Here is an 18,335-nt window from a genome sequence, read left to right as displayed (position 1 = left end):
ATTCTGGCCTTTTGGAATTACCTGGAAGCACTGTCCCAGCATGTACCAGGTCAGGGGCGCCACATTATCAGTTTTGTTTCTACCACAACTCAATCTTTTCTGAGGAAGGCCAGATAGGCCGAAACGTCAAAATTTATGCAACTGATTGCAATTTTGAAATGTCCTTTTATTTTTCTGCATCCCTTTGGGGAGTGCAAAGTTCTTAAACACTTGTATTTTGCTGTACTCATGCATTAATATATCTGTCCAAGTCAACATGTATTCTGCAAACAGACCTTAGTTGATGAAATTGCTATTTATTAAAATCATCTTAAAAGTAACCTTTCAGGATCTTTAGGGTTACTAAACTAATCACCTTGCTCAAAGGAAGACATCTGACCCCAAAAGAATTCTGGATCACTGAGAAAATCAACATCTTTAAAGTATAATCGTTATTTTAATTTTTTTTTTCATAAATCAATAGCACACATGAAAATAAACAACTTTGTAATATATTTTATCAGACAAATTTGCTTCTTTCTCTGCCAGAATTGATCATTCATTATCAAAATTCTCAATTCTGAGGTACAATCTGTATTCGGTGAAGACTTTCCCATTACTGAGATAGGAGATGACAGTTGGTGCTGATGATAGATAGAAGAGGAGGAGGAGCTAGAGACAGAGGGAGGAGCTGCAGGCAGATGGAGGAGTTAGAGACAAAAGGAGGGGCTAGAAGCATAGAGAGGGGCTAGATGAAGAGGGAGAAGGTAGAGGCAGAGGGGGGAGCTAGAGACAGAGTGAGGAGCTATATACAGAGGGAGAAGCTAGAGGAAGAGGGAGAAGCTACAGGCATAGGGAAGAGCTAGAGGCAGAGGGAGGGACTATAGGCAGAGGGAGGAGCTAGAGGTAGAGGGAGGGGCCGGATGCAGAGGGAGGGGCTAGATGCAGAGCGACTAGAATCAGAGCTCCACCCCTCCTCCCTTTTCTACCTACATGGGATTTCATCAGTAACAACTGCCATCTCCTATCTTCATAATGGGAAAGTATTCACTGATCAATTCTGGCAAAGAAAGAAGCAGATTTGTCTGATAAGATATATTACAAAGTTGCTTATTTTCATGTGTACTATTGATTTCTTAAATAAAAATGAAAACGACGGTTACACTTTAAGTAAATTAAACTGCATGTGCACCAGGGGTTGGTTTATTTCTTAAAGAATCACCTCTGTAATATTTTTACCCCTTTCTGTGTGTATTCCTCTTACTAAGTAAGCACTATGTATAAGTATTTAATGACCATATCAAGTCTCATAATTTATATACATAGTCATTTAATATGTACGCTGTTTAGTTACAATCTGGACCTTTCCCGCAGGTCTGCCAATTTGGACAGGATGAGACCTTGTGCGCACGCTGCGTTTTTTGCTGCATTTTGTGCGGTTTTTGGGTGCAGTTTTGGTCCCAAAACTGCATGCATTTCCTTCCCCAGCAAAGTCTATGAGATTTCATTTTTGCCATCTGCACGTTGCAGCTTTTTTTGGCTGCGTCTTTGTGGTGATCACAAAGATGCAGCATGTCAATTCTTTCTGCATTTTTGACAGCATTTTTGAGCTGTACCAATCAATAGATTAGACTTAAATAACACACTGGGCAAAAACGCTGTAAAAAACACAGTAAAACGTGGGAAAAAAATCCATGCCGGGGGAGCGTTTTTCTGGAACCAAAAACGTGCATCTTTGTGGTCACCACAAAGAGGCAGCATGCGCACGTAGCCTTTCTGTGTCTGGAGGTACTGTAATACCAGTCCTGTGTAAATAAACGTGGAACCAACCATCTAAAACCAATCCTATCCTACCATAAGATTGTATGCAATTAGCATAAACTAACAGAATTTTATTCTAATTTCTTTACATATGTAACTGATCAGATCCTGTTTCGGATCTGAAACAACTGCGCTCTAAATATTGTACCTCTCTGCGATAGCTGGGTCAACCATGAACAACTGCTGTAATAGACCAAAGAGGAGAAATGTCTTAAATACAACAATAAATGCCTTTGCAGTGATGGCTTCTCATCTGCTCAGGATCACTGGGGTGGATCCTAAGCCTCGGTCCAGTGCCATGCTGCCAGCTATTCACAAACGAGCTCACTCAGTAAAGTTCAAGAGTCACGTTTGCCCCCAGTATGCCAGTACTAAGTGGAACGCTGCCACTATAAAGATAGTTTGGGCCAAAAATGTTGCTCAGCTAAGCTACTCTCAACCACTCAGGACTGTTCCAGCTTTCCAAACATACTATCAATTTATCACAGTAGACGTTCCAGCAAAAGGCTGCAAGTGAGTGATCTTAATCTCCGCAGGACTATACCTAATGATACACAAAACTTGGTTTCAGATGTATTTTGCTTGGGAAGAAATATATATTGGGCATTTGTGGGTTCCCAAACTACCATCTTTGACATGTTCAATACTTGTACTTCAGTGTAGGATTTCCAGAATTCACTTAAGTACATTTTGTGTGTTTCTTTGTTCTGAAAATAGTCCTGTACTAAACACTAAACCCAGGATCTGAGTGCCCACAGGATAATCATTTCTGGTCAAAGTCGTTTATTAATATGCCAGTTGGTGACTTGCAAACTTGGCAATGAGGTAAAGATATCTAACGGCTCCTACATGAAATGATAAATTGGTGTTATAAATCTTGGCATCCCATGTATCTCTGGACTCAAATTAAGTTTATTTTGTATATTACTTCAGCCTCTCTTAAATGCCAAGAAACAGTGATACTCCATCATTTCAGGCATATATTAGCTGGAGGTCTACCTTAGGCTCAATACATTCACAACGGTTTCAGTGATGTTTATTCAGAATCAAATCATTCCTTTTTAGTTGCAAACCACAGAAAAATCTTGAAAAATAAATAATTATTTCATCACTTGGTAAACTTGTACCTGTTAATCATTGGTATTATATGACCATGGAAGTCATCATCTAACCCAAGTCCAACAATGTGCCTACCCATTTTATTATTTTGTATGTGTGTCTAAAGCCCGCTTTACACGCTGCAATGTATCTTACAATGTGTCGGCAGGGTCACATCGTAAGTGACGCACATCCGGCATTGTAGGGTACATTGCAGGGTGTGACAGGTACGTGAGATTGCGATTGAACGGTAAAACGTTCATCGCATGCACATTGTTCATTTCTCTAGAATTGAACGTCAGATTGTTCATCGTACCCGGGGTAGTACACATCGCAGTGTGTGACACCCCGGGAACGATGAACAGATCTTACCTGCGTCCTGTGGCTCCTGGCCAGCAATGCGGAAGGAAGGAGGTGGGCGGGATGTTTACGTCCCGCTCTGCTCCGCCCCTCTGCTTCTATTGGCCGGCTGCCGCGTGACGTCGCTGTGACGCCGAACGTCTCTCCCACTCCAGGAAGTGGACGTTCGCCGCCCACAGCGAGGTCGTATGGATGGGTAAGTATGTTTGACGGGGGTTAATCGTTTGTGTGGCACATTCAACAAATTGAACGTGCCGCACATACGATGGGGGCGGTTACGATCGCATACGATATTGTATGCTGGATCGTAAGGTGTAAAGCAGGCTTAAGTCTATGCTGGGAATACGGGACTGAGGGCCCCTTTGCTCTGAATCATTGGAGTGTCCCACCTTTTTCTATCAATATGTCCTGAAAGTTTCTAGGCAAAAGAGTCTAAAGAGAGACACAAAAGGCCCTGTCACACGCAGAGATAAATCTTTGGCAGATCTGTGGTTGCAGTGAAGTCATGGACATATTGTTCCATTTGTACACAGCCACAAACCTGGAACTGTTTGTCCACAATTTCACTGCAACCACAGATCTGCCGCAGATTTATCTCTGTGTGTGACAGGGCCTTAAGACTGACCATACCCAAGACAGTTGTCATCTGAACAACTCTGTCATCCAGAAGTTCCGTCCTAAGGTACGTTCGGGCGCCATGTGTAAAGGGGGCCATAAATTTACAGTGATGCAATCTAATTATGCATCTACCTTAACTGTGTCTGCATCCAAATCATGAGTCATTTGTTAGTTGCATGCATACTATTCTTCCATACAGACCAGAGACATGTACACAGATCTGCATAGAAAATATGACTGGTTTAATTACGGAAGTTAAGACACATTTAAAGGAATCAGTTGGCTAGGAACCAAGAGTACGTAACACATTTCCTATTGGGTAAACCATAAAATAGCTTATTCTGTGATATATGTATACTGTAATGTAATGTATAATGTATTTCCTCATTTACATTAAGCTATGTCAGCATGATTCACTTGTCACATGAAAGTCCAGACTGTCTGATGCGTCTTATAATGTCTGAACGCAAATATAGGTGTGGTACACAGTTCAAGCACTAACTTAACCACTTCACGACCGCGGGCAGTAAAATTACGTCCTATTTTAACGTGACTTAACGACCAGGGACGTAATTTTACTGCCTAAAGTTCATTTGATTGCCGTGGCCATAGCAACGGCTTTCAAATGATGTCCCCTGCTGTTTCTTACAGCAGGGGACCTTTGCTTGACCCCATGGGGGGTGGCATCGCCAACCCCCATCGACGATCGATGTGATTGGCTGTTCAAATCTGAACCGCCAACCACATCATTCGCACTGATTTCGGCAAAAATAATGCCCGAATTAGTGCAATACTATGAGATCCTGCTATGAGATGCCGTAGCAGCTACAGCAGATCATAGGTGGATCTCAAACATGCCGCCCCCAGCCCCTGCAGCACTGATTGGAGCGATCGTGCTATGACACGCAATCGCTCCAATCAGTGTGCAGTGGGGCGGTCTGATCTGCAGGTGGCCGCCCTCCCCAGGCCTGTGCTGGTCTGGGGAGCCTCCCCCAACATGTCTGCAGCGTGGAGTGGCTGGTACTTGTGGTACCACACCACTGCTGCCGCCGCTAATGTCACCGCTTCTGCGCCTACTCCACATGAGTATTCCACTCTTCTTCCAGCCCGTGCGCGCTCCTGTTATGGCCCATGCACGCTCCCGTTATGGCCCCTGCGCGCTCCCGTTATGGCCCCTGCCCGTGCCCCCCGCGGTCTGCCCCCCCACGCCCCGATCTGCCCCCCCGACATCCCGATCTGCTCCCCCTGCGATCTGCCTGCCTCCTCTGTCATCTCTATTCTGCTTCCTTCCATCCTTCTTTGCTTCTCCGGTATCCCCCTCTGCTCTCCCGCCCCCCCTCTGCTCTCCCGCACCCCCCCTCTGCTCTCCCCCTCCCCTCTCCCCTTGACGTCCTCTTACCTGCCTTCACCGGGTCGTCCGATTTCTTCACTGGCCCGATCACTTCTGCCTCCATCTCTGGGTCCTTCCTGGGTCTTCTGCTGATCTGTCCAACGTCCTGCCTGCCTGCGGCTCCTGTACAGCTGTCTATCTCGCTTGCCTTCTGTTCCTCCTGCTACTCATCGCATCTGTCCATGCGTCCCGCCAAGCGCTGATCAGGGATGCAGATAACGGATCTGCATCCCTGCTCAAGTTTTGGCGTGAATTTTTTCCGTATCCCCGACGCTTTTTGTATCGCATCCATCCGTGTGTCCCGCCGAGCACTGATCAGGGATGCACATAACGGATCTGCATCCCTGCTCAATTTTTGGCGTGACTTTTTCCGTATCCGCGACGCTTTTTGTATCGCATCTGTCCGTGCGTCCTGCCGAGCGCTGATCAGGGATGCACATAACGGATCTGCATCCCTGCTCAATTTTTGGCGTGACTTTTTTCCGTATCCGCGACGCTTTTTGTATCGCATCTGTCCGTGCGTCCCACCGAGTGCTGATCAGGGATGCACATAACGGATCTGCATCCCTGCTCAATTTTTGGCGTGACTTTTTTCCGTATCCGCGACGCTTTTTGTATCGCATCTGTCCGTGCGTCCCGCCGAGCGCTGATCAGGGATGCACATAACGGATCGGCATCCATGCTCAATTTTTGGCGTGACATTTGCTTTTCGACGCTTTTTGTATCCCATCCGAATGTGCGTCCTGCAGCGGTCGATCAGTGCACCGCGTCTGTGCATTTGAAAAGTCAAATGGCGTTCGTTCTCTTCTGAGCCCCACCATGCGCCCAAACAATTTATTTCCACCACATATGAGGTATCTGCGTACTCAGGAAAAATTGCACAATACGTTTTATGGTGCAGTTTTTCCTGATACCCTTGTAAAAAAAAAAAAAAAAAGCTACCCGGTTGATGCAAAAATGTTGTGGTAAAAAAAAAAAAAAAAATTCACGGTTCAATGCTATCAACTTCTGTGGAGCCCCTGGGAATGCAAGGGGCTCACCAAACATCTAGATAATTTCCTTGAGGGGATGGGGTCACTTGTGAGGGAGCTCCACTGTTTAGGCACCATAGGGGGTCTCCAAACATGACATGGCGTCCGCTAATGATTCCAACCAATTTTGCTGTCAAATGGTGCGCTTTCTCTTCTAAGCCCTACCATGCGCCCAAACAATTACTTTCCACCACATATGAGGTATCATCATACTCAGGAGAAATTGCACAATACGTTTTATGGTACATTTTTTCCTGATACCCTTGTGAAAAAAAAAGCTACATGGTTCAAGTAACAGTTTTGTGGTGAAAAAAAAAAATGTATTCATGGCTCAACATTATCAACTTGTGTGGAGCCCCTTGGGGCTCGCTAAACATCTAGATAAATTCCTTGAGGCGTCTAGTTTCCAAAATGGGGTCACTTGTGGGGGAGCTCCATTGTTTAGAAACCTCAGGGGGTCTCCAAATGCAACATTACGTCAGCTAATGATTCCAACCAATTTTGCTGTCAAATGGTGCTCTTTCTCTTCTGAGCCCCGCCATGCACACAAACAATTACTTTCCACCACATATGAGGTATCTGCGTACTCAGGAGAAAATGCACAATACATTTTATGGTGCATTTTTTCCTAATACCCTTGTGAAAAAAAAGCTACCTAGTTGAAGCAACAGTTTTGTGGTAAAAAAAATGTTTTTCTTTTCACGGCTCATTGTTATAAACTTCTGTGAAGCCCCCAGGGGTTCAAAGTGCTCACCAAACATCTAGAAAAATTATTTGAGGGCTCTAGTTTCCAAAATGGGGTCACTTGTGGGGTAGCTCCATTGTTTAGGCACCTCAGGGGGTCTTCAAACCCGACATGGCGTCCGCTAATGAGTGCAGCTAATTTTGCAGTCAAAAATTCAAATGGCGCTCCTTGCCTTCCGAGCCTTGCCGTGTGCCCAAACATTTGATTTCCACCACATATGGGGTATCTGCGTACTCAGGAGAAAATGCACAATACATTTTATGGTGCATTTTTTCCTAATACCCTTGTGAAAAAAAAGCTACCTAGTTGAAGCAACAGTTTTGTGGTAACATTTTTTTTTTCTTTTCACGGCTCAACGTTATAAACTTCTGTGAAGCCCCCAGAGGTTCAAAGTGCTCACTAAACATCTAGAAAAATTATTTGAGGGCTCTAGTTTCCAAAATGGGGTCACTTGTGGGGTAGCTCAATTGTTTAGGCACCTCAGGGGGTCTTCCCGACATGGCGTCTGCTAATGAGTGCAGCTAATTTTGTGTTCACAAATTCAAATGGCGCTCCTTCCCTTTCGAACTCTGCCGTGCGCCCAAACAATTGATTTTTACCACATATGGGGTATCAGCGTACTCAGGAGAAAATGCACAATAAATTGTAGGGTGCACTTTCTCTTTTCTCCCTTGTGAAAATTAAAATTTTATGGCTAAAGTAACATTTTTGTGTTAAAAAGTAAAATTTTCATTTTTTCCTTCCATATTGCTTTGGTTGCTGTGAAGCACCTAAAGGGTTAATAAACTTCTTGGATGTGGTTTTGAGCAGAGTGAGGGGTGCAGATTTTAGAATGGGGTCACTTTTGGGTATTTTCTGTCACCTCGGCCTCTCAAAGTCACCTCAAATGTGATGTGGTCCCTAAAAAAAATTATTTTGTAAATATTGTTGGAAAAAGAGAAATTGCTGATTAACTTTGACCCCTTATAACTTTCTAACGAAAAAAATGTTTGTTTCAAAAATTGCGCTGATGTAAAGTAGACATGTGGGAAATGTTATTTAGTAACTATTTTGTGTGCATATTTCTCAGATTTATAGGCATACATTTTCAAAGTTTGAAAATTGCGAAATTTTCAAAATTTTTGCAAAATTTCCTAAATTTTCACAAATAAACGCAAAAAATATCGGCCTAAATTTACCACTGTCAGGAAGTACAATATGTCACGAAAAAACAATCTCAGAATCTCCAGGATCCGTTGAAGGGTTCCAGAGTTATAACCTGTCAAAGTGACACTGGTCAGAATTGCAAAAAATGGCCCGGTCATTAGGGTGTTTTAGTGGCCGGGGGTGAAGGGGTTAAATCCTGGTTTTTGGATATCTTCATATAACTCTTAATACTCATAATTGTTCATAATCTTGTCCATAACACTAGGTATGGGGAAGTACCAAGCAAACGGCGAAAGGGAAGGGAAGGGAAATCCTATGTCTAGAGAAGGGGAATATGGTGATACCTAAGCAAGTCTACCGCTGGCCACTGGCTTCCTTCATAATCCTAAATAGGTTCTGCACCTATGCGATGAGCAGGTTTCCTGACCCTAGAACTGGGCCCTAGGAAGGGATTCAGTGGGATGAGTACTTACTCAACCCCACTAAGGACTAAAGAAGACACAGGGAAATACACACAGGGGGAAAACACATAAACAACTTATGTCCAGATGACTCAGGGAGAAGTACAGCAAAGAACAAAAATGTTTCTTCAGATGAGTGCAAGCTGACTGCTTGCATCCAGAGCTTGTATAGGATAAGACTATCACTAGCACAGATTCAGAGGTAATGAGAGTATTTAAGCAAACAAAGGGAAGTGCTGATGATTAACAGCTGAAAGGCGAAGAACTCTGCAGCAGGGTCCTAAAGGGAAAGGGTTTAATCCCAAGCAGAGAATGTTAGGGAGATGGGCAGCCAAACACTGCAACTCTCTACAGCTGGATCCCTCAGGACTGTTTGTCAAGCTTGACACACCCATGACACACTCATTCTTCTTGCAGCTCTCTCTTCCTACTCTACCATAAAAATTCATGTTCCGCTGCTCAGCTTGGGCGAGTATTCATGTGTTTACAGTGCGTTGTGAGAATGCAGCCAGGGTCACCAACTTGACTTTTTGTTTTCTCTGTACGGCTTATCAAAAAATCATGGACAGACAATATTTTTTTACAAACACATTGGAAAACCATGATAAATCACTATGATTATAAGGGATACAGGTCTACAGCCCATAATAGTAATAGGAAGACAGCTGCATTTACTGTAAGCTATAAAATGATGATGATTGCAGTCAAAATAATCAGTATAAGTTTTTTCAATGTAAAATAATGATAGCTACCTTAATTTTTTCTTACACACAGTGCAAAAAAGTGCCCTATTTTTACAGACTGTTCTGAAATTTCTGGACAGTTGGCCACCCAGAAGATAGCTTTGGCAATTATGTCGCCCTGGGCAAGCCAGGGGACACAGATAACAACACCACCACACCCCACACTCCAGGTAGGCACACCTGCTAACCAGAAACCCTTGTTGCCTCCCTCCAAGAGTCTGTTGATGCACACCAGGGGGTGGGCCAGGCGGTTGGCTCCGCCCACCAAGGAGCTCACAACTCTGGAGGCAGGAAGTAACCAGGCAGATTAGCCCAGGGAGGGCTTGAGTAAACATCGAGATAGCCCCGGGCAGGGGAAGAGTGCAGTCTAGCTGAGGGCTAGAGTAAACAACCAGAAGTGAAAGTGAAGGAAAAGAAAGTGGAAAAGGAGAAAAGCAAGAAGTGGAGAGAGCGCAGAGAGTGCGCAGAGCCTGAGAGCCCAGCTGTGTGTAGGGCTAGAGCAGCAAGGTCAGCGACGGCGGTGACTGTCCGGAGTGGGACGGTTCGGAAGTTCCTGGAAGGACCCCGTTGGCTGTGTGCCCGGTGGTCTGGAGCAGTGTTCCGAAGGACAGTCAGCACCAGGGCAGGGGCCTCTCGGACCCCGGCAAGGCTAGGAGTCGCCCAATTTGCCGAATCCGTCAGTGAAGGGGACGTAGATCCCCCAGCAACAAAGTCCCGATTGACGGCAACAGCCCGACCATTACCGGGGAGACACCGCCACCGCCAAGGCACCAGTTTCCCCAGGGCCAGCGCCTGCGGGCAAAGTGTAGAGCTCCTCCGGCCCAGATTGCAGTCGGGGAGCGGGTAACCGGAGGGAATCCACCGATACCATCAGACAACATAGGTGCAAGGAAGAGAGACGTCACCGTCACCTACCGGGAGTGCAGGTGCAACCGTCTGTGGGACCGTCCTACCAGCCGTTGGTTTACCGTACAAACTGTGTCCGTGTCTCAGGCTGAGTGAGTACCACAGTGCCGCAAGGCACAGCGCTGCCCCCGCGTCCCTGCGCCCTCCAGGCCCTACACTTTACATCTATTCACCGGGCCCCGGGATCACCAACCCCTACCCACGGAGGGGCAACACAACACCTGGCTGCTCCAATCACCATCCCCGGGACCCCCACACTGAGCAGCGGTGGTGCCATCACCACAACCGTGGGTGGCGTCACGAACTATAATCCCAACAAACACCCCCCCCTTTTCACTCACGGGCGAGGAGTGTCGCTCGAGACACCCCGGGATCCGGCCCGCAGCTCGAGCCACCAGGAGCAACTGCCGGACCCGAGCAGAAGGGGTGAGCGCGGTGTGCTGACACCCTCCTCCCCGCCCGCGACACAATGGTTTACCTACAGGAATGCAAATTGGTAAACAGTTTGAATTCACATTACCATACCCTTATAGCAGTGAATGCTCATGGGGGGGTCCCCAGAGATTTAGATGATCAGTTGATCCCACCAATATTGGTGAGTTTGGCCAACTCTTTTCTCATGTGTGTGATGTCCTTAACCCTAGATATATGGGTAATTACCAGCCTCTATCTGCACAGGGTAGATCAAAGTATTGTAGTGCGCATGTGTGGGCGGTCTTTGATATTTCCTCGCGTCTGTGCAATACAGAACCTAACCCTAATATAAGGCTTCATTGGTGCTGGCCGCAACCTATAAGGGAAAAACCTGGTGACAGGTTCCCTTTAAGAGTCTTCTCTATGAAACAGTTGTGCAATTGATCTACCGCCCCTGAAATATTTCCACAGATTGCTGTGGTGCTACTCAGCACAGTCTGAAGGCTGCTTTCCCATAATAGTATGATAATAGCCACATAAATGCTTATAAACACCCATAAACATGAAGTCTTCACTAAATTTCACTCTAAAGGGCACTTTACACGCTGCGATCTCGCAAATCGCTGCCCGTGGTGCACAACATCGCTCTGACCCATCACACTACTTACCTGCCTAGCGACATCGCTGTGACCAGCGAAACTCCTCCTTTCTAAGGGGGGCGGTTCGTTCGGCATCACAGCGACATCACTAAGCGGCAGCCCAATAGAAGCGGAGGGGCAGAGATGAGCGGGACAAACATCCCGCCCAACTCCTTCCTTCCTCATTGCCGGCGGCCGCAGGTAAGGTGAGGTTCCTCGTTCCTGCGGTGTCACACATACCCATGTGTGCTGCCGCAGGAACGACGAACAAGCTGCGTCCTGCAACAGCAACGATATTTGGGAAATGGACAGCATGTCAACAATCAACGATTAGGTGAGTATTTTTGATCGTTAGCGGTCACTCGTATGTGTCACACGCAACGACGTCGCTAACGAGAACGGATGTGCATCACGAATTCCGTGACCCCCAACAACATCTCGTTAGCGATGTCATTGCGTGTAAAGCGGACTTAAGGCTCTGTTCACATTTTTTTTTTTGCTTCTGCTTCCTTTATAATGGTAAGCACATTGGTTGAGTCAGATTCATCCCATAACAAGTAAGAGCAGTGTTTGATGGATTCTAATGCTTTTTAACTGGATCCTCAAGATTATTTCAAGGTGTCTGTAGTTTCTTCTGGTACAAATTACAGAATCTGTGGCAGCGGCTCCCCTAATGCAGCCTCCAGCTTTCTGGAGCTCTATCAATACACAGACTTGTATGTATCAAACTTATCACCCTACACAACCATGCAGAGTGCCGCCACGGCTTGACTCATTTGTAATGTTTTTGAGCTGATGTAAGATGGAAGTTTTTCTAAAGGAAGGCCATAAATGGAAACACATACTGATAGTGTAAGTTTCAGTTTATTGTGGTTCATATAATTTACATATCTGTGGTATGATTGTCATTTTTATTTATGTATACATGGACATACTGTTCTTCCATAGAGTTTGTAAAATGGGTGGTATTTCCAGCACTCAATCTCCATTCAAAAATATTAGAAGTTTATTGGTTCATTTAAAAACAAAAACAAGTCAAAAAAGGAAATCTTGAAACCTATATGTGATCACCTAAGCGTTTCAATATTAGATTCATGAATGGTTCCTAATCATGGCATTCCCAAGTCATGACTTGCCAAGAGTTCTTTTTCGAAGGGACAGTCTCTATATTTCAGCCAATACCATTTGCCTCAAAGACTTGAAACACGCTAAAAAGTGGATATTATGCACAATTACCTTTAGAGTCAACTGTCAGTAGAAACATGAACCAAATGATAATTCAGGTAGATGCTAGACTGTCTAATATACAGTCATGGCCAACAGATTTTGGGACTGACACAAAGCTTTGTTTTCACAAACTTGTTTTCTTCAGGGTTTATAGATCTTGTCCAATGTTTATTTAGATACTGAAGAACAATTATCAGCATTTAATAAGTTTTTAAGCTTTTATTGCCAAATACATCAAGTTTATTCAAATATTTATTTTTCAAGACTCCCTTTCACCCTGGTATGGTGGATATCAGCTTTTGGGCCAAATCATGGCTAATCACAACTCATTCTAGCCTAACACGTCCTTGGAGTATATTACAATTTCTGTTATTTTTTTTGTCCACCTTCTTTTTGAAGACTGATCATGGGCTCTCAAGGGGATTGAGATCTGAGGATTTTACTGGTCATGGACCCAAAACTTCAATGTTTTGTTAATCGAGCCACTTAATTATCACTTTTGCCTTTTGACATGGTCTCCATCATGCTGGAGAAAACATTGATCATCACCAAATTGCTCCTGGATCGTTGGCAGAATTTTTTCCTGGACGATATTTAGAACCCAATCTTTATTTATGGCAGTTTTCCTAAGTAAAATTCTGAGTGATCCCACTTCATGGTTGAAAAGTAACCCCACATATGAATGGTCTCAGGATGATTTACTGCTGGTATGACACAGGACTCATGGTAGTGCTCACCTTTTTTTGGACAATCAATCTTTCAGATGTCTCACTATGAAAGGAGCTTCATCAGAGAAAATAACTTTGTAGGAAGTAGAGGGATTGCTGAGTCTCCTAAAGAATGCTTATAACTGTACTTTAGTAACAACAGACACAGCTGACTAAAAGCTCAAACTTTGTGAAAATCAAAATTTGTGTCAGTCTCAAAACGTTTGGCCATGGCTGCATTGTATTTGTAAATTGAAACAGTGACCAATATATGGAATAGCATAAATACTATGTGAATGTAAGTGGATATTTACATGTCTGTCCATCACTGGCAGTGTCAATAAAAGATTAGAAGCTTCTCATTGTTATGACTGATGTGGTACTACTAGTCAGATTGTCACTTATTATACCATGACTAAATAGCATGTATATAGTAATGTATTTGTTTTTTTAACTGCCTTAAAGCTTGATCTCGAGCTATGGTGACTCGATGGATGAATGCTCTGTAGGAAGATCAATCTTGTGCAGTCTATGTATGTAAAGTGCTGTGGAATTAACAGCGCTATATAAATGAATAAATATTATATTATTATATTATTATTGTCTAGATAGGTCCACCAGGGACTTCTCCACCATTATCTTTATGGTATTAAGTCATGAAGTTGCTGGTCTTCCTCCTCGGCTTGTTCGTTCCATTCTTCCAACTACGATGTTCTTCTCCAGTGACTACTCTCCTCATATGATGTATCCAAAATAGGCATGTTGTAGCTTGGTGATGTTTGCTTCAGGTTTCATGTCTGGCTTGATTTGTTCCAAAATTGACTTGTTTGTTCTTCTTGCCATTATATAATATACAAAATATGTAAAGGGCTCCCTCATCCACAATAACATGCGTAAATTAGTATCTCGTTGTCTTCTTTTGCGGCAAAAAAGTCTTTGGATCTAAGATACAAGGATCCAGTTACATCTATTACCTATATACCCCCTAAAGATTATACTCTGTGCCACTCTATCTGTAGATCACCCGAGATTCAGTGTGGCTCTAGCTTGAACATTGGCTTTTCAGATCACAGATTCTCCATAATTTGTAAATTGTCTTTCACACATAATAAATACAAGGTAGTTCTTCCTTTATCTGCCACCTCGCTCTATAAAACCAGTTTCATTTGATTTGATATCCATCGTTGGCAGTACAGCCCTTACAGCCATAACTCATTGTAAAATCATATCTGAGGAAATCTGCATTTTGAAACAGTGAGTTTGTCTTTTGTTGAATGCAACAGGATGTAAAGTTGTGTGGCTGTCCCCGTCTTTGTCCTGCCACCTATAAAGTAATGCTAATCTGCCATGGAAAGGAAATCCTGCCAGTGCTGCACTGTCCATAGGGGACTGGCCCATTTCCTTCAATGCCATCACTGAAAGCGTATCCTTTTCATGTAACCTTCTAATGAAGAGTCAGGGCATCCAGATGTCACAATGATTAACTATTGTGAAGTCTGTTATTGTTTTCTCGACATTTTAACAGTTAAAGGATATCTAAAAATATACAAAAGGTGCAGAACGCAAACTACAGGAGGAGACGTTCTGCAGTCCTGAGGATCCTCCCAGTCATACATGTAAGAAAATATACTTTATGTTATCTTACATTTAATAATAATAACCAAAAAATAGCCAAGAGAGTACATTTACTGTATATCTTCTACTAGGGCAAATTGAATATCAGCCAATTTCTTAAATAATATCTGAACTGCCTCCTTTACAAATTGAACATTTATGTAAGCTCTGTTTGCACTCATTAAAGGAGGTGGTCCACTACTTTTACTTTGATGTCCTATCCTTAGGATAGGTCATCAATGTCTGATCAGCTGGGGTCCGACACCCCGCACCCCCGCTGATTAACTGTTCTTGGTCCTGGTGGCGTCATCAGGCAGCCAGAAATGCTCAGTTCTGGAGCTTCTCCATCTTCTGATAGTGATACGGCCGGGTACTGCACATCTGCCTCCCCATCTAATCAATAGGAGGCAGATGTGCAGTACTATGAGGATAGGCCATTAATGTAAAAGTAGCGTATAACCACTTTAAATTAAAAATAGGTGTTATGGTGTTAAACTGTTAAAGCCCGACAACACTAGATTTCTGAGGTCTGTCTCCTGAATACTTGGCTTGATGTCCTCAAACAATAAAAGCAAACAAAACATATGGTGCTCCACTAACTGCTGTCTACAACAATTTAGGGAACATGTAGTTACCACACAAAAAAGTAAATATGGCTGCGACTGATATGGGAACATGTGGGTAGTATCGATAAAGGAACATATAGCCACATAGGACACTCACATTGTGAGAGGTCATGTAGATGACCGTAGGTTTGGTCTGAGTGCAAACTGACAAAACATCGGATTGCACTCGGACCAATGTTATTCTGTGGGGTAGTGCGCATGTCCAATTTTTCCATCAGACTGAGTCTGTAGGAGGGAATCACAGCATGCATGATTTGCCTCCATAAATCGTATCGCACTTTGTCATGCAAGTCAATGGGTCTTTCAAAATATTTAGAAAGCACTCAGATGACATCCAAGTGTGGTCCGATTTTCATGGACTAATGGAATGGAGGAGATGATGAACTTTATTTTTCAATCTTCTCCACATTCGAGAATTTTGGGCCACACTCTGGTGAGAGTGTGACTGACATAATCAGACTGATTTTTTCGGAGGAGAGAAAAACAGTTGCGTGACCCAAGCTTCAAAGGGATATGTGGCTGACAGTTATTAGAGCACTTGTAGAGTTTTGCAGTAGTAATGAGCAAATAGTAACTATTCGTAACAAATTCCAAAGTACTATCCCAGTATTTGTCACAAATAATGAACCTTATCCAAGTTATTGAAGAACCAAAGAATTTTTCTAGGAAATCTTCATGAAAAAAGCTCAGGTTCCCCATTGCCTTGCATTAGGTTTCTTATTCGTGATGAATACTGGAATAGTACTTTGGGATTCGTTACGAATAATCCGAGCACAAATACTTACTAATTGCTCATCACTATTTAGCAGGAGTAATGACAGAAATGCTGCATCTGTCTGACATGCGTCCACTCCTAACTAAAGAAGGTCACTTTACACGCTGCGATTTATAGTGCGATCGCATGTGCGATCGCACCCCCCATCGTTTGTGTGTTACGGGCAATTTGTTGCCCGTGGCGCACAAAGTCGGTAACCCCCGTCACACGTACTTAACTCCCGAACGACCTTGCTGTGGGCGGCGAACATCCTGTTCCTGAAGGGGGAGGGACGTTCGGCGTCACAGCGACGTCACACAGCGGCCGGCCAATAGAAGCGGAGGGGCGGAGATAAGCGGGACGTAACATCCCGCCCACCTCCTTCGTTCCACATTGCCGGCGGGACGCATGTAAGCTGTGTTCATCGTTCCCGGGGTGTCACACGGAGTGATGTGTGCTGCCTCGGGAACGATGAACAACCGGCGCGCAGAAGGACGATCGATTTTTTGAAAATGAGCGACGTGTCAACGAGCAACGATAAGGTGAGTATTTTTGCTCGTTCACAGTCGATCATAGCTGTTACACGCTACGATATGTCAAACGATGCCAGATGTGCGTCACTAACGACGTGACCCCGACGACATTTCGTTAGATATATCGTAGCGTGTAACGGGCGCTTTAATGCATGGATCCCATCAATAGAACTTTATTTTATAGGATAGAATAGCACAACAGGTTGCTGGACAGAACAGATCTTAGCATTGGTGTGAACAGAACTGCACCAGAACTTCTGTTGATGCTCAGAATCTGATATTATTGAGCTCTGATTCTTGTGCTTCACTATAAAGAGGTAAAGACTAGTATGGAAATTCCAGACAAGATTTTTTTCTCACTACTGGTTATTAGTACAAGGCTGCCAAATGTCCAATTTTGAAAGTGTTACAGAGTTGCTCATTGAATAAATTCTTTTCATTTAGGAAAAGTCTTGGCAATTTAGCTATTTTAATTCTGCTCTCTCCATCCCTGAGGAGTTATACACAGTGCACGGCTTAATGTTCTATGACTTCAACACCAAGATGTTTAAAGATAAAAAGAGAATGAATGTAGTAGAAAAATAATCTAATCTACAGTATAGTTTCATCTTGAGCAATGAACTGTGAGATATGTCCATGGCACTTCACTAATTGTCTGACAAACCACATGCTTTACTATACACTGTACTCAAGTTCCTACTGACTTATTCAAGGTCGAGTGCATGCCTACAGCATCTACAACGGCTAGTGAGCCCAGGTTTCACCAATGGGTACTTAAGTCACTTAGTTCATGGATAGAGTGTAATAATCTTAATATTTTCAGAGGAACACTGACATATTTTCTATGGATTGGAGATAATTTACTCCTTTAAATCCTAGGTATGGATTGGATAATCCCTCTCATACCATACACATCTAAAGAAAATGATCGTCCCACAGCCATGTTAGAAGATAGGCATATCATCACTGAAGCATAGTAAATGAAGACCGGGAGGTGCAACTGGGACTACTAGAGTGGTGGTTATAAAGAGGCAACTGGTTTATCTGGTGAGTAATGGTACTTTTGTTATTTTATGCCATCACCTCTATTTAGTCAATGTCCATTTGATTCTTTAAAAAAAATCTGTAATTTACCATGAATGTAATTACCTGATGGAAATGCTACTGTCCACTTGAACCTAGAGTTGTTTTTCTTTTGTCTCTGCGTCTCTTTGTTCCTGAGATACCGCCTAGTCTTTCCTGTATATAAATCTAGTTTTTATAGCCAAGAGGGTGTGGTCATCAACTCTTCTCTACTGGAATCTTCTCGAGAACCACTCCCAGTTGCCTAACAAACTACATTTATACACAGGGAGGATGGGGCCATATCTCAGGAAAGGAGAGGTGCATGAACACAAAATAAACAATGCCAAATTTAAGAGAAAAGCAACATTTACACCAGATAAACAACAATAATATATGTATACCAAGTGACAGGTCGTCTTTAAATCATATACTGGGCATTACCATGTATAGCTACCATAG

At 43.6% G+C, this 18,335-nt stretch overlaps 1 protein-coding gene across 1 annotated transcript in view; it reads right to left on the bottom strand.

Moving 5' to 3' along the window:
• ADAMTSL3 (ADAMTS like 3) overlaps nucleotides 1-18,335 on the bottom strand; it is a 725,891-nt gene that overhangs the window by 245,582 nt on the left and 461,974 nt on the right. The gene's annotated exons all lie outside the window — the stretch shown is intronic.

This window comes from Anomaloglossus baeobatrachus, chromosome 4 (genome assembly GCF_048569485.1).
Source record: "Anomaloglossus baeobatrachus isolate aAnoBae1 chromosome 4, aAnoBae1.hap1, whole genome shotgun sequence".
In the NCBI taxonomy this organism is placed as follows: domain Eukaryota; kingdom Metazoa; phylum Chordata; class Amphibia; order Anura; family Aromobatidae; genus Anomaloglossus; species Anomaloglossus baeobatrachus.
The sequence above is the reverse complement of the archived record's forward strand: the minus strand, read 5'-3'. Positions and strand labels throughout refer to the sequence as shown.